Consider the following 15859-nt stretch of genomic DNA (forward strand, 5'->3'; position numbering starts at 1 on the left):
ACCAACACATTTTGAAATATTTGGCTTAATACTGACACACAGTCCAGGTGATAATTTGCTTGTTGATGTGCTGGGTTTAGAGTCATGAAGATTAGGGCTTGTGTCTAGACTCAATACTCTAGACTAGTCTTTATGTGCCATAAGCAACTCCTAGGATGTATCCATGAGACAGATGGGTTGCATCTACACTGGTGGTAAGAGTTCCCACACCTAGTTCCTTCAATGACAAAATCAGAGATACTTGGAATATTAATCTAAAGTCCTTCTTTCCACTCAAGCCCCATTCCCAGAGCTCATCACAGTATGGATGTAACTCTAGATGCTTCAAGAATAGTCTAGGAAAACACAAACTCTCACGCATCCCACAAAGCTAGAAAAGCATTAACTATGTCTAGGGATAGCTTGCCCCAAGAAGTTGACCACCAAGTTGTGAAAACTATCTACTAATCTAGGTGTGAGGCAAAGGGAAAAGGGGGAAAAGCCTGTCTCAGTGGAGGGAGTACCTGCATTAATGAAATACTGAAGTAATGCACTCCTGGAACCAGTTGGGAATAAATACAGTACTTCATCTTATAAACAAGTCGCCTCTTACTCAGCAGTCCCCAAACTCCAGGCATTAGCAGAGCAAGGAAGATGAGTTGACTGGCCCCTAGGGAAGCTCTCCAACTTGTGACAGTGAGCAATGAAATCTGCTGCTAAAATTCATCTCACAGCAGTTTGGTATGGAAATGCAGTGCATACATTTCTTTAGGGCTGTGGGGGATGGGGATTGAGTTGCATTTGTCTGCGGTTTTAAGTTAGTGTTTTTTGTTTGTTTGGTTTTTTTTTTGCTGAGAAATAGAAGTTTATATTAAACGTCAGCCTACCAGCAAGCCCATCAATAAACCTGAGGTGACTTAATTAAATAGTCTTCAATTGGAAAAATTGCCTGAAGAAGCCTGCTTTTTTTGACAATTATGGCATACTTCAATTCTGATAGCCACCTTTTTTATTGGGTGAGATATAAATTTTTCTGTCCAAACCTAACATACTGGTCAATACAGCATTAAATACAAGAAGAAAGGCTAAAGATAAGGTCCAAATCCAAACAAAATCAACGGACAGGACTTGTTGTAAATACTTAACTTGGGAAAGACTTATAAGATGCAAAACGTACTAACCAGTTAGGTGACTCATTGGACTGGAGTTAGGAAGCGCTGAGTTCAAATTCAACCCCTCCACCTTAAATACTCTGGGTTAAGCAACTTAATGTTTATCTGCCTCAGTTTCCTGTCTGTAAAATAGGGATATTAATAGCACTTACCTTCTAAGGTGGTTGTAAGGATAAATGAGATAATATGTATAAAGCTCTTTGTGAACCTTTACTATATAAATGCTAGCTTTGATAAGAACAGTTATTTGGTCCTTAGGTTGAAGACCTTTCCTGATCCCCCCCAGCTACTGGTGACCCCTCAAATTACCGTGTTTCTATTTTATGTAACGGAAAATAGGAGTTTCGCCCTCCATCCAGATCAGTTGCTGTAAACACAGAAAGTAATCAAGGATGATGAGTTGTTAATGTGTTAACAACATGATGACATCTTGTTCTTCCTTTATGAAGTATGAACACCCATCTCTGAGTCAGAAGCAGCAAAAGTGGAGAAAAAATGATTGGTCATGCCCCAGAATACCTGTTAAAAGACACAGTCCAGTCATTTTGAGGTAGTCAACAAGAAATCCAGCAAGGAAGAACCTAAGTTTTGCCTATGGTGTAGGAGAGGAAGGAATTTTCTCTTCTTCCCCAATCCCCTCCCACCCACCAGTAGCTATGCCATCTAACATAACTATTGACACAGAAAGTGACACTCTCATCCAGCAGTTGGAGAGTAAATTCCAGAGAGCTCAAGGCTTAGTTGAAAAAAGCAGAGATATATACCCCAGACAGACATAGATACAGAGGGAAAATCACTCAAGACTGGAAGTAGCTTCAAGAAGTTTGACCCTTGGCATCAGAGAACTGACCTAGCAGTGGATTTAGGAGAGAGCTAGGCCTGGTATTTGAGACGTGAGCTTTGTGAGGACTCCATTAGGAGAGAAAAGACTCGGAGACCCTGTAGTACAAGAAAAGTGAGTAGCCTGGCCTCGGCCGTGTGTTCTCCACCTGTGCCCCCCACCACCATTGTACTTTTCCCATGGATGATGGTGTATCTGTGGGAAAGTGTGCCAAGGCTTAGAGGTGATTCTATATGTAGCTACTGTTCTGACTTAATAATTATCTTTGCTAAGAAATAACTATTAATAGGAAGCACATTGAGGGGAGCTTGTGAGCTGTGATTTTAGAAGCACAGGGGCATAGGTTACCCCTGGAAGTACAGACAGTGTAAATTGGGGAAGTATTCTGGAGGGGTGTTACATTTGAATACACTCAGATGTATGTAGTCTCTCCTTCTAGTAAACTCCTTAAAGGCAAACACTGCTCCATGTTTGCCTATATTTCCAGCTAGCAGTGCAGTGCTGGTACGTAGAAATTACATAATAAATGCTTCTTAACTGATTGATTGTTTGGAAAAATATTAGAAGTAAAAGGAATTTTAGGGGTCATTGGTTCCATTTCATTTACATGTGAAGAAATTATACCCCAGAGTGAAATGATTTACTCAAAGTCACAGAGTTAGTTATTGATTTAGCTGGTTTTGGGATCCAGGTCTCCTGACTCTCACTCTAATAATAATCTAATTGTTAGTAATTTATATGCTGGGGCAACTAGATGGCATAGTGGATGGACCACTGGGCCTAGAGTTAGAAAAACCAGAGTTCAAATCTGACCTCAAACACTTATTATGTGACCCTGAGCAAGTCATTGAACCCCTGCCTGCATAAAACTGGAGAAGGAAATGGCAAACCACTCCAGTATCTGCCAAGAAAATCCCATGGTCAGCTAGTCCAAGGGGTTATGAAGAGTGAAACATGACTCAACAACAACAACAATTTATATGCTGCTTTATTTTATTTGGGCCTTACAGCAAATCTGTGAGGCAGGTACTTTAGGCACAGTTATTTCCATTTTACAGATGAAAAAGCTGAGGCTTTAGAGTGTAAGAGGCAAGGTTTGAACCCAGATTCTCTTGAGTCCAAGTCCAGTGCTCTGTTACCTATTCCATACTGATTACTGCTATTCTACACACTCTCACCTTGGCCCCACAAGATATAGATCTTCGTATGACACTTCACATACCTCTTCTACTTGAATTATTTTGTTTTTCTATAAATGTAGCACGTGTACCTTAAATGCATTCAGTGCTTCCAAAGTGTGTATCTTATATTCCCCAGGGGAGCTGAGTTAGAAAAAGGTGAAGCAGCAAGGCATACTATAGTCACACTTGTAATTCACCTCCTCCGTGCGTGAGTGAGATTAGAAGAGATAAAGATAGATATCAGGTGGTGCACCAGGAAGTACAAAGAGAATCTCTGGTCCTTGCTTGATGCAGATTCTTGGCATGCATAATTAAATCATGTGTAAGTGCTTGTATGGTTTTGCAAAGTCTGCTTGAAGTTGTCTTACCTCTTGCAAGACACAAATAATTGCATTATGTCCTCAGGTAAATGAGATTTAGATGTGTCGGGAGATAGAGCAGACACAGCCGTTGCAGGTTTAATTAAACGTTTGCCTAACCATATAAAAAGACAGTGATAGATCTTCACAGCATCTGGCAGCTTTGCCTGTCCTCTAGTCATCCTTTAATTAGCATGCTGGTGAATCTAATAGAAAATGGCTTGAATGCAGGGCCAGATGGCCCTCCCGAATGACATGGGGAATGACAATTTCTGTCACATTTATTTCAATGCAAGTTTCACAAAGCCAATGGAATTAAAGGCTATGTGTGGTGTCTTCCTAAAGCAGTAAGTTCTTGAATCTTGTTCAAATAGAAAAGTCCTGGTGTGTGCGAACATCCCAGGGTTGGATTTTCTCTGTCTCCTTGTTCATTTTTTTGTATTTTATAAAAAAAACAAAAACCAACTGACCTTTTGGACAAGTTAAAGAGAAAGCTTTACATAAAACAACAAATAACCAGGCAAAACCAGTGGACCAGGTACCTACCTGAAAATAAGCTACAACATTATAGTTTTTAAAACTATACAAATTCCTTTTCTATACAAATAGTATAGTAAAAAATAAAAAAAATTCCTATACAAATATAAAACTAACAAATTCCTTTACTATAACCATCTCCCAACTACTTTTGTTAAAATGCCAATGGGGTGAACCCAGATAAGCATGAAAGGGAAATGCTAAACGGTGGAAAGTTTTGTTTTGTTTTTTAATGTCAAGATTCGGATCTCTATAGATGTTACCTTTGAAATGATGACAAACTAGAAGAGACATCTACTTTGGTGGATGAAGAGAGAAAGAAAGATCAAGAAAGATGAGAGGCAACATGATGTAGTGGAAAGAATGCTGGCATGCAGGGTTGAAAGCTGGACATGGCCATTTGCTACCTGGGTGTTCTTGGGCAGGACACTGCTTTACTGTTGTTGAGTTTCGTCCTGTATGAAGTGATGGAGTTGGACCAAATGACCTTAAAGATCCTTACCCATTCTATATCTATAATTCTAGGGATGCATTCAACTAATGGACAAATTTTATTCTTCCAGGAGTATTTGTTCAGAATCTTTAAATGTGGATCAATGAAAAAAGATTGTTGAATTTTGAGGCAGAGATCTGGTATCCAAATTCTGTATCTATCTAACCCTGAGTAAATCAATTAACCTCTTTGGGTCCCAGTTTCCTCAAATGCAAAGTGGGGGGGGGCCTAGACTAGACAACATTGATGGTTCCTTCAAGCTCTAAATCTCTTTTTCTATGATGATAAAAAACAGGCTTAGTGCACTTACGCATTGTTAAGAGTGGTTCTAGCAGGTCAGGGCTAACCCAGACCAGTTGGATAGCTCAGGTTTGAGATTAGAATGAAATGAGACCCTCATAATCCATCTAGCAGCCAAAGGTAGGCTCACTTAATATAGAAGGGTGAGGGTACTTTAGTAATTCTGTTGACTGAGGCATTTCTGGGCTTCATGTTGGCCTGGCTGCTGGTCTGCTGTCCAGAAGCCTCAGGTGCCTAGGAAGCTACACCAATGTCTTAAACCCTAATTCTCTGAGCCAATTAAATTTTGAGGACCATTTTAAGGAAAGTAACTTTTAAGGAAAGTCTTTTAAGGAAAAGAATTAGTCCAGTCTACATGAGGGTGACCTCTGATAAATATTCCTACTACCATAATGTTTGATTTCAGAGACTATTGAGTCTAAGATCTTCATTTTACAGATAAGGAAATAGCTCCAAGAGGTTAAGTGACTTACTTAGAGGTCACACAGAGAGTGAGAGTCTGAGGTGCGGTCTGAACCTAGAGATCTTAAAATGAACTTTTGCATTTTAACATGGATGTATTTATTTTATTGGGCAATTGTTATTTATTATTTATTTATTTGTTGGGCAGCAAGGTGGCACCGTGGCTAGAGTGCCAGACCTGGAGTCAGGAAGACTCATTTTACTGAGTTCAAATCTGGCCTCAGACATTTATTAGCTGGGTGACCCTGGGCAAGTCACTTTACCCTGTTTGCCTGTTTCTTTATCTGTAAAATGTGATGGAGAAGGAAATGGCAAATCACTCCAGTATCTTTGCCACAAAAACCCCAAATATGATCACAAAGAGTTGGAAATGACTGAACAACAATGATTAAATTTATTTTAGAAGCTCTGAGAAGGAATTAAATTACAGACAATAATTCACTAAAGTAGTAAATTGTATTAAACTAGCTCAAATCAACCACAGGAATAAGATTCATGCTGACATATTTGGAGAGACTAAATATTATTCAGGGGCAAGTGAACCTTTCCTTGGAAGTTCACATTCTCTATAAAGGTGTTTGATTGAGCACCTCAGAGGCAGTGTTAATCTTCAGTGCATTCAATTTTCTCCTCTCAAGGAGCTGTTCACACTTTTAGTGTAAATAAAAGTAAGTGTTTGCCTACAGTTTTAGGTACAGAAACAGTACAACACAGACCTTCCTTATTCAAGGAGTAAAAAGAAATTTCAGTGAATCTCAGTTAATACAAAAATGGCCATAACCAGGTCAGAAGCCTAAGTAACTTAAAGAGCCCAGGAAAGGAATATTTAGTACTCTATTTGCTCCCACTGAAGGATCTAGAATCTGGCTCAGGCAAACTACCTCAAAGAGCTTATCCCCAGTTCCCTGATAATTATGTCATCTTTTCCAAATAATTCATTTTTATAAAAATTAAACAAGGCAATGAGATGATATTCTTAGTAGGGAGTCAGTAGATTTTCGTTTATTCATCCAAGAGACATTCATTAAACCTCTCTTGCTGAGGATGATCCACACCCTCATGAAGTTTAAAGTCTAGCAGGGGGATAAAGAATGACAGGAACAATTGTAATATATAATATTTATATAAAATATAAATTTAAAATAATTTAAAATGAGCTGGAGAAGGAAATGCAAACTACTTCAGTGTCTTTGCTAAGAAAACCCCAAATGGGGTTATGAAGAGTCAGACAGGACTGAAACAACCAAACAAAAATATCACTTGATAAACTCATTAGAAAAATGCAGAACAAATTACTAAGTGAGGCCCAAAGGTGAAGGTTGTCACTGACTGGATGGTTGCAGGGGGAAGGGCAGGGCAGGTAGGAGTAGGATCAGAGAAGACTTTCTGGAGAAGGCAGAATTTAAATTGAATTTTAAAAGGCGGAGATGAAATCCCAGAATTCTGACAGAAAATCTAGCATGCCAATGATTGCTCATAATGTTTCCATTTTCTCTTTTCTTGTATTTGAAGCTGTTATAATGCAACCAGGTGGAAAACAAATTCAAAAGATTTAATTGAACAACTTTCCTTTTTCCACTAGGGTAAGGCTAGATGGCCTATTTAACTGCATTCTAACTGAATTAACTAGTTATATTGGCTATTTCTATTTTTTTTAATTTTTACTTATTCTGACCTTAACAAACACCAACAAATATTAACATTTCTATATACAAAGAACAGAAAAGAATATTATTTATGGAACTATAAATCTTATTACATTTAGCTTGTTTTTTAAAGTATATGCTAAATCCAACACATTTGTTCAAAAAGCTGTCTTTGTCATTGTTTTCCTCTATAACTCCTTCTCCTCTCCTGTACATTAAAAAGTGTTTCATTGTTGCTCTTTTTTCCTTCCTTCCTTCCTTCCTTCCTTTCCTTTATTTTTCACAAGTACTTCCCCTGAAATAAAAATCCTCTCCTGTAATAAATTAACATAGCCATACAAAACAGATACACAACTTGGTCATTAGAGATTCAGAATGAAACACCCATTTTTGAACTAATGACCAATTTGTGTTATATTTAGCCCAATTCCATATCTATTTTAAAGTTCTAGCTTTTAAAGATATTTTGAGCTCCTGACTCGATTATCTAGTATGTTAATTAACCCTCCCTGTTTTGTATCCTTTTCACATTTGATTGGCATGCCTCTTATGCCTTTGTCCAAGTCATTCATTAAACTGTTGAACAACACAGGGCCACGTATGGGGTGCCTGGGGAACTCCTCAGGAGGCTTTATTGAAAGCAGACATCAAACTATTAAGGAATACACTTTGGGACCAATTCTAAACCCACATAACTGTACTGTAATTCACAGCTTGTCCCCAAGAGTAGCACTGGAAACTTTATCAAGTGATTTGCTAAAATCTAGGTAAAGTATCTCTTTGGGAAAGAGGGAAATAAACATTTATTAAGTGCCTACTATATGCCAGGCATGTTCTAAATGCTTTACAAATATTATCTCATTGATTTCTCAGAACAACCCTCAAAAGTAGGTTCTATTTTTTTATCCCCATTTTACAGTTGAGGAACCTAAGGTATACAAAGGTTAAGTGACTCAACCAGGGTCACACAGAGTCTGAGGCCAGATTTGAACTTAGGTCTTCCTGATTCTGGGCCCAGAGCTTTATCCAGTGGACCACCTTGCTGCCTCTACAATACTTTTGATCCACGAGACTAGTAACCCTGACAAAAAAAAAAAAAAAAAAAGAAAATGAGATTAGTTTGGTATGTCCTGCTCTCAATGAATTCACGTTGTCTCTTTTTTATCACTGCTTCCTTTTCTAGATTTTTTTTCTTTAGTCATCACTTTAATGAATAATACATTCTCTAATTTTGCCAGGAATTAAATTCAATCTTGTTGACCTATCATTTGCATGTTCAACCCTCTTCCTTTTTTGAAAATTGTGCCAACATTTCCCCTTCTTCACTCTTACTCCAAGATGAATACTTTCATGGAAGATGATCATTTGGAAGTATCAGCACTGGTATATTTGTGACAGCATGGTACAGTAGATAAAGAGCTCCCATCAGAGCCAAGAATGAGTCCAAGTCTCACCTCTGACATGTACTGGTTCTGTGACTCTGGCCATATCTTTTAACTTCTAGCTGCTCTGAGTTGAAAGAATGGTGCCAACTTGCCTTGGTAGAGGGAGTTTCCTTATCTGAGAGTTCCATAGTCCAACCTAATCATATGTCCAGTTTTTCTTCCCCGTATTTGTGAAAACAAAACAAAACACCTGGCTACTTTATAGTTATGCCTCAGGTGATCAATCAGTCAACTATGCCTTTCATGAATTAGTCAGGCTGGGATGGGACAAGAGGAAAGGACCTTTAAGATCATCTAGTTCACCATATTTTAAAGATGAGAAAGCTTAGACCTTGACTCACCTAAGGCTATGTAGCTAGTGAGTGGCAGAGGTACTATTTAAAGCCTTGTCTTTTGACTCCAAATCCAATGGTTTCCACTAAACCAGGTGGCCTAGAGTTTCTAATAGCATAAGGATATTTGTCAGATAAGAATCATTAAGGATAGCCATTTTATCACTGCTGGTTTTTAGTTACTATAGTGTAGTGAAAGTTCACTATGCTGAATCAAAAAGACTTGGGTCTGAATCAACTCTGCCATTGGGCTAATTACATTCTTTCTTTGAGCCCCAGTTTCTTATCTTTAAAAATGTGTGTAATAATACTTGCCCTCCCTACTTCATAAGGTTGATGTGAGGGTCAAATGAGGGAAAAGATATAAAGTTCTTTGTAAACCTTAAGCTTGATACAAATATAAGTTATCACTCTGACTTTGCTTCTTTATAGGTTAGCCTTGAAGTTAATCTAGCAAACGAGTAAATTAGACCTTGCAACAGCAAAAAAGGGCATTTTACTAAATGAAAATTTTGATCACTGAAATGCCTATTCAGAGTTTTCATATCCCTACATCACTATAGCTCCCTGTGCATGAAATATGTAATACGGTAAAGTATCACACTATGAAATTGCCCAATGAAATAATGAGAGTGGATTAAACAGAAAGACAAGTGATATTCATCAATCCAGATTTAAATGATTTCTTGCTTTGCTTACTGGAATATCACATAAATGGTTACAATCCAAAAGGCACAGAGAATAACTCCTTTGACAAAAGGCTTTTGCTTTCTGTATGTTACCATAATTGTTTCATTTTCATTTCAGATTGTCACATAAACAAAGCATACGCAGAGGGTGACATGGTGCAAAAGAAGTGGGGTATAATGGAAAGTGCATCAGACTTGAGGCCAGTGTTATTGAGGATACTTAGCTCCGGCTAATCTCATAGTTGGTAAAGTTTTGGGCATGATAATGTGTATTGCCAACCACTAATGGGGAGGTATGCCATCTTTATGCTTTCCTTGGTAACATCACAGTTAGTAACCGACCCCTTATACAGCAGGTGTTTGAATAGAGATAGCACAAAGAATAACCCATCCTCACCCACTTAATTGTAATAATAAAAATAGTTAACATTCATAAATTATAAATTAAGTATTAGGGCAGCTAGGTGGCTCAGTGGACAAAGTGCTGGGACTAGAGTCAGGAAGGCTCATCTTGCTGAGTTCAGATCTAACTTCAGGAGCTATGTGACCCTAAGCAAGCCACTTAACCTCTGTTTGCCTCAGTCTCCTCATCTGTAAAAATGATCTGGAGAAGGAAATGGCAAACCACTTCGGTATCTGCCAGGAAAACCCCAAATGGGGTTGTGAAGAGTCAGATATGACTGAAAAACGACTGAAAAAAACATTTATTTAGTGTGCCAGACACTATCCTAAGTGCTTTTCAATTATTATCTCATTTGATCCTCACAACAATCCTGGGAAATTGGTGCTATTATTATCCCCATTTAACAGGTAAGGAAACTGAGGCAGAGGTTACATGACTTGGCCAGGGTCACACAGCTAGTTATTATCTGAGATCATATTTGAACTTAGCTCTTTTTAACTCCAGGCCCAGAGCCCTATCCATTGTACCACCTATCCATCTAATTATAACAATTGCTGGTAGCAATTACTACTACTTTGAATAAAGATGAGGAAGATAAGACCCTGTCTTTCCCCAACCTAGTTTCTGATAGTTCAGGAATATTTTCCTAAACGGGTTATGGTTTAAAGAGGCAACTTCTTGTCGTGGATGTAGGACAAGACCCTCATGGCATTATTAACAGGGAGGTCAGATTCCCCTCCTTCCATTAGCAAAGCTTCCAATGTAAATAGATGGATTCATAAGTGCTTTGCCTCCTAAGTAGTCGAGTTGAGGAGATAGACGAGTAACCCCGTTTGACAAGAAGTAGTGGGCAAAGATTCTGAACTTTTTCTCTTCTCATTTCTTCCTGTTACTCTCTGGATTCTGGGTAACTGAGAGAGGAGGAGCCTGGCATCTTAGCTCCTACTTTTTTTCCCTTGCCATCTAGTACTAAGGAGAACTGAGTTAGAGATGTGCTGGAACCAGCTAGAACCTGGGGAGAGTTGATTGTAAAAATTTTCAGGGGAAGCATTTATGCTTCAGAAATTGGAACATGCTGCAATTTAGGGCTTGATTTATTATTTTGTTGACATTTAAGATTTCCGAAAATTATGGAAAATGTTAAAAATGCAGATTAAACTTTAAAATGTCTCATATTTACATTTTTCTTTTTAGAGATTCAGTTATTAAGCATTTACCAGAACACCCTTGGCTGAGAGCCTCCATCTGTCTTGGTTTTTGTTGCTGTCTTGACTCTGCTCTGACCTAGAGCTCAGAAAAGTAGAAAGGCCTACCTTTGAAGGAAGTCTCTTTTCCTCCAACATTAAGGTAACTTCAGCTGGCTTTAGGGAGACATTAATTGTTATTTTATTTATAAGAATAATTATATGCCTTATGTTTCTAGGATTATTGTTATAGATGACATTTTTATTAGAGGATAGGGATGAGGATGAGACCTGTGATTTAATTGATATAGGGAACTCTTGCATGAGAAAATTAACTTTACCAAGGTAAGCCTGTACCTTTTCTGCAACTCTTAGAGAGTTGTCTAGAGTACTAAGAGGTTAAGTGACTTTCCCAAGGTCACACAGCTAGTATGTATAGTATGTGTCAGAGGTAACACTTGAACACAGGTCTTCCATATTGGCAAGCAGACATAAAGCATACAGTAATGTGTATGTATGTATATGTGTTCTTAGTCTGCACAGGTATGTATATGCATACACATTTATATACACACATGCATGTATGTGTATAAACACACACATAACAATATGTATGTGCATGTGTGTATACACGTAACATTAATATGTATGCACATGTATACACATGCTTATAACACCAACATATGTATATATACACATGCGTGTATGCATTCTGTATGTTTGAATATATACATGCATATAACATTCATACGTGTGTGTATGGGTATGTGTTGTATATATGTGTGTTTATATACACATATATGGTTAGGTGGTACAGTGGATAGAATACCAGGCCTGGAGTTGGGAAATCTCATCTTCCCAAGTTCAATTACAGCCTCAGACACTTACTAGCTGTGTAACCTGAGCAAATCACTGTTTGCCTTAGTTTCCTCATCTGTAAAATGAGCTGGAGAAAGAAATGGCAAAGCACTCCAGTATCTTTGCCAAGAAAACCCCAAATGGGGTCATGAAGAGTATATATGACTGAAATGATTGAACAACATATTTTATATATGCATATATACATACATATGTGTGAATAAATATAAACATATGCATGCACACACATACACACACATATATATATCACATTCATCCTGGTACCTCATTTTGATACTATTTGGTCCATGTTATGGGATATTTTATAGGAGATACTGAAAATAGCATTTTTCAGGGGATACATCTTATTAGATGTAGTCACATTTGGACAAAGTTCAGGTTTGAATATCTGTACTGAATTTTGTGCTATAACTGATATTGTTATAGGCTTCAATCTAAGAAGTTTCCTATTGATTTTCCCTGGAATCTTGATTGACCAGCTGATAATAGTTGAATGATTTAGTGTAAATTTAGCTTTTAGCTCCTATTGTAGTTATCATTTATTTACATTTGTGCAGGGTCAGTCTGATGGCCTGCCAGCCAGATTATTTACAGGCCCTAGACTTGATTAGTTTTTTCTCCTTCTTAACTTTGTTTTTTCTCTTTAATTTTTATTTGATATGGAAAGGCAGAATTTATATTTTATAAAGGACCATAGGACTCTTTGTAGGTGGGCAAGAGGGAACATTTGATAGTAAGACTCAAAACTAGATTTGTAGTCAGAGGGCTTGGGTTCAAATCCCAGCCCCTCTATCCACTATGCAGCATTGCCTCTTACATTTTTATTACATAAAAAATTTATCAAGCACTTATTTTGTGCAATATATAATGCCATGCACTGGGGACACAAATAGAAAAGAAAGAGAATTCCAGCTCTACAGGAGCTCACATTATAAATAGGGAAGAAAACATATAAAGGAGGGTTCAGCTTCATGGCAGATGGAAATGTCAGATGATACTTAGGGCCTAGATGGCCTCAAGGTATGTAGTAACACTCAACGAACATTGGGGAGCTATGGCAGGTCATTTGGTTCCTAACCAATGACTGTTGGGAAGGGTATAGTGTTCTCAAGGGTTGGAGTAGAGTGGGGCTCTGGAATTAGACAGAAATTGAGATGTAGGGTTTGACATCTAGCTGAGAGCAGGCATCCAGTGCTTGATGGGAACTTAGAAATAGAAGGGGTCTCCAAATCCTGTTCCTACTGGTTTATCATACACTCAGTGGCATGTGAGCAGCAGGCAGGTTTGGGGTGAAGGCATCTGAAAAAGATCTTGGGATTTTAGTGGACTGCAAGCTCAGAATGAATTATCAGTGTGATTTGGTGAATCAAACAGGTAATGTGATGTTGTGCTTCCTTAAAAGGGACATCAATTCCCAGAAAGTAAAAGCCACAGAACACCAGAGTTGATAGTAACAGAAAAGGGAAGAGGTAGTCACAGAATTACAGAATATTACATTTGGAACAGACTACAGCAGCCATCCAATCCAACCTATGCCTAAAGAGACTCCTCACTGATGACATACCTTAAAAGTGGTCATGCAACCTTTGCTTAAGTATCCCCAGTGAGGGGGAGTCCACCCTTTCCCAAGGCAGTCCTCCAATTCCATATTTAGACTGTTATGATTGTTAAAAAGTTTACTCTGACACCATGCCTAAGTATACGTCTTTTCTCAGACCAAGGTTATCTGTGTGGTGAAAGAAATGGGAAATTTAGCCTATGTGAGAAGAATTAGGGGGCATTTGAGATGTGGACTCAGATATTTGGAGGATTCTCATGTGGAAAAAGAAAAGACCTGTTTTGCTTGGCCTGAGTCAAAGAGAACCAGAAAAAAGGGCAGAAATTGCAGAGAGGCAAAGTTAGAAGAAACTTCCTAACAACATGAGCTGTGCTAAAATGTTATAGGTTGCCTCTGAAAAGTGGTGGGTTTCTTTTATTGGTGATCTTCAAGCAAAGGCTAGATGACCACTTGTTGGCTGTTGTAGTGGGGTACTTCATTGTAGTGGCCTCTGTCCTCTCTCTCTGTGTGTCTCTCTTTCTGTCTCTCTCTGTCTCTCTCTTTTTCTGTTTCTTGGTCTCTGTCTCTTTTTTCTGCCTCTCTGTATCTCTCTGTCTATTCCATTCACCTCCCTGCCTTCTCTTCCTTTCTCCCTCTTCCCTCCACCCTATTGGCTTAGCTCATGGTCAGTTATCTTTCAGGCAAACTAATGAAAGACTGATGTGGTCTTGCTCTGGTCATGAGTGATAGAAGGTATCTTCCTTCTCCCTCTGACTTCATGATGCATGCCGGTATATTTCTACTGCTTCTTGCTGCTCATAATGACTCAGATGTTCCTTGTATATGGTCATGAAAAGCCTTACCGAGTCAGTACTTGTTTGTCACCTCTGAGACTCTCTTCTCTGGCAGCTTTAGAGTATAAAAACTAATTGATGTCAACTATGTGATAGATATGAATGATTGGCACATTGAATGAGGGCTCATATGTCATAGTATTAAAAGCCATAGCCCCTCAGGGTTACCCAAAGCTAGAACTCTGAGGGGAAAAGTAGTAGAGTGGCTTGTGGGGACCCCATCTACCAATGTGAGTGGCAGTTGGGAAAGCAGTCTGGAGGGGGTATTTCACCTTTTGGCGGGTATGCATTGGACCAAATGGCTACCTAAAGTCCCTCCTAACTATAAGTCTGTGTCTTGCCCATTACCATAAAGCTGAGTGTTACAGGAGGAATTCAAACTCAAGTCTGATCCAACTTCAAGTGCTTTCCAATCAACTGCATTGCCTCTCAAAATTAACTTTTAGAAATGAAGATGAGAAAGGAGAAATAATTTACCTGAATTAGTTCAACACAATTTCCTGATTTCATATTTTGAATGTAACTTACTGGGGAGTTTGAGAAAAGCTGATAGGTGAGCTACTTAATGAAACAGCTGATTCAGAATCTAGAAAGCAGACAGAATTCATCCTCTTCCGCCACTGAAGGCATTATTGTCTTTACAACAGCATCCATTGAGCACATCAGGGACAATGGAATTGATCTTTCTGCCCGATGGGTCATGATGAAGTTCTGTGTGTCACTGCAGACAATGCTTCATTTCCTATGGGGGACATTTTTTTTTAAAAAAATAGATCCATTAAGGGTTTCTTTTGTTCTTCTTTGGGTTGTTTTTTTCTTAATGTCACCTGACTGTGTCTGTATCTCTTAGTGCACCTTGTAGGTGAGCAGTCTTCTAGCATAAGTGCATGTTGCCTTAAAAGATGGTCATTATGAAATAGCTCTAATTAACTATAGTCCTTCTCTGGACTGTCATCCATGCTAGTCGTTGAGAGCCACTGTACATCATTCTCTCCTAAGAACTCTACTTGAACACCTTCATTTTAAAAATAAATCTATGTGTAGTATTACAAATGAATTTTTTAAATAGTGAAACAAATCCAAAGAAGATTCAATGTTTGAAAGACAAATGTTAAGAGCTTTATTTTGCAAGCTATGATAACAATAGCCATGTGTAATGACAAGTTGTTTTTGTTTTTTGTTTTTTTTCTTTCTTAGCAGAAGTAGGGAAATATTTACAGTGTGTTTCCCTGGACTAAGCCATTCAGGAAGCTAATGATGCTCTCTTGGGCAGTTGCAGGTCAGGGCATAGGTGCTCTAACATTATTGCCAACAGATAATTGCACAATTATTCCTATGAAAACAATTTACAAGAATATAAATGGCTATTTCTATAAACTACCACTGAAATTAATACCAGTCCTTTTCAAATGCCATTAATGCTAAGAAAATTCAAAGCACTTTTCAGGCCCTCTCTAGTTTATGTGCAGATTGTTGTCAAGGAAGCCTATGGGAAGAGTACTGGATTGGCAATCAGGAGACCTGGGTTCAAACCCTGGCTCTGACATTTTTTAGATGGGTAATCCA

The sequence above is a fragment of the Vombatus ursinus genome, unplaced genomic scaffold (genome assembly GCF_900497805.2).
Source record: "Vombatus ursinus unplaced genomic scaffold, bare-nosed wombat genome assembly UNPS02011700.1, whole genome shotgun sequence".
Taxonomy (NCBI): domain Eukaryota; kingdom Metazoa; phylum Chordata; class Mammalia; order Diprotodontia; family Vombatidae; genus Vombatus; species Vombatus ursinus.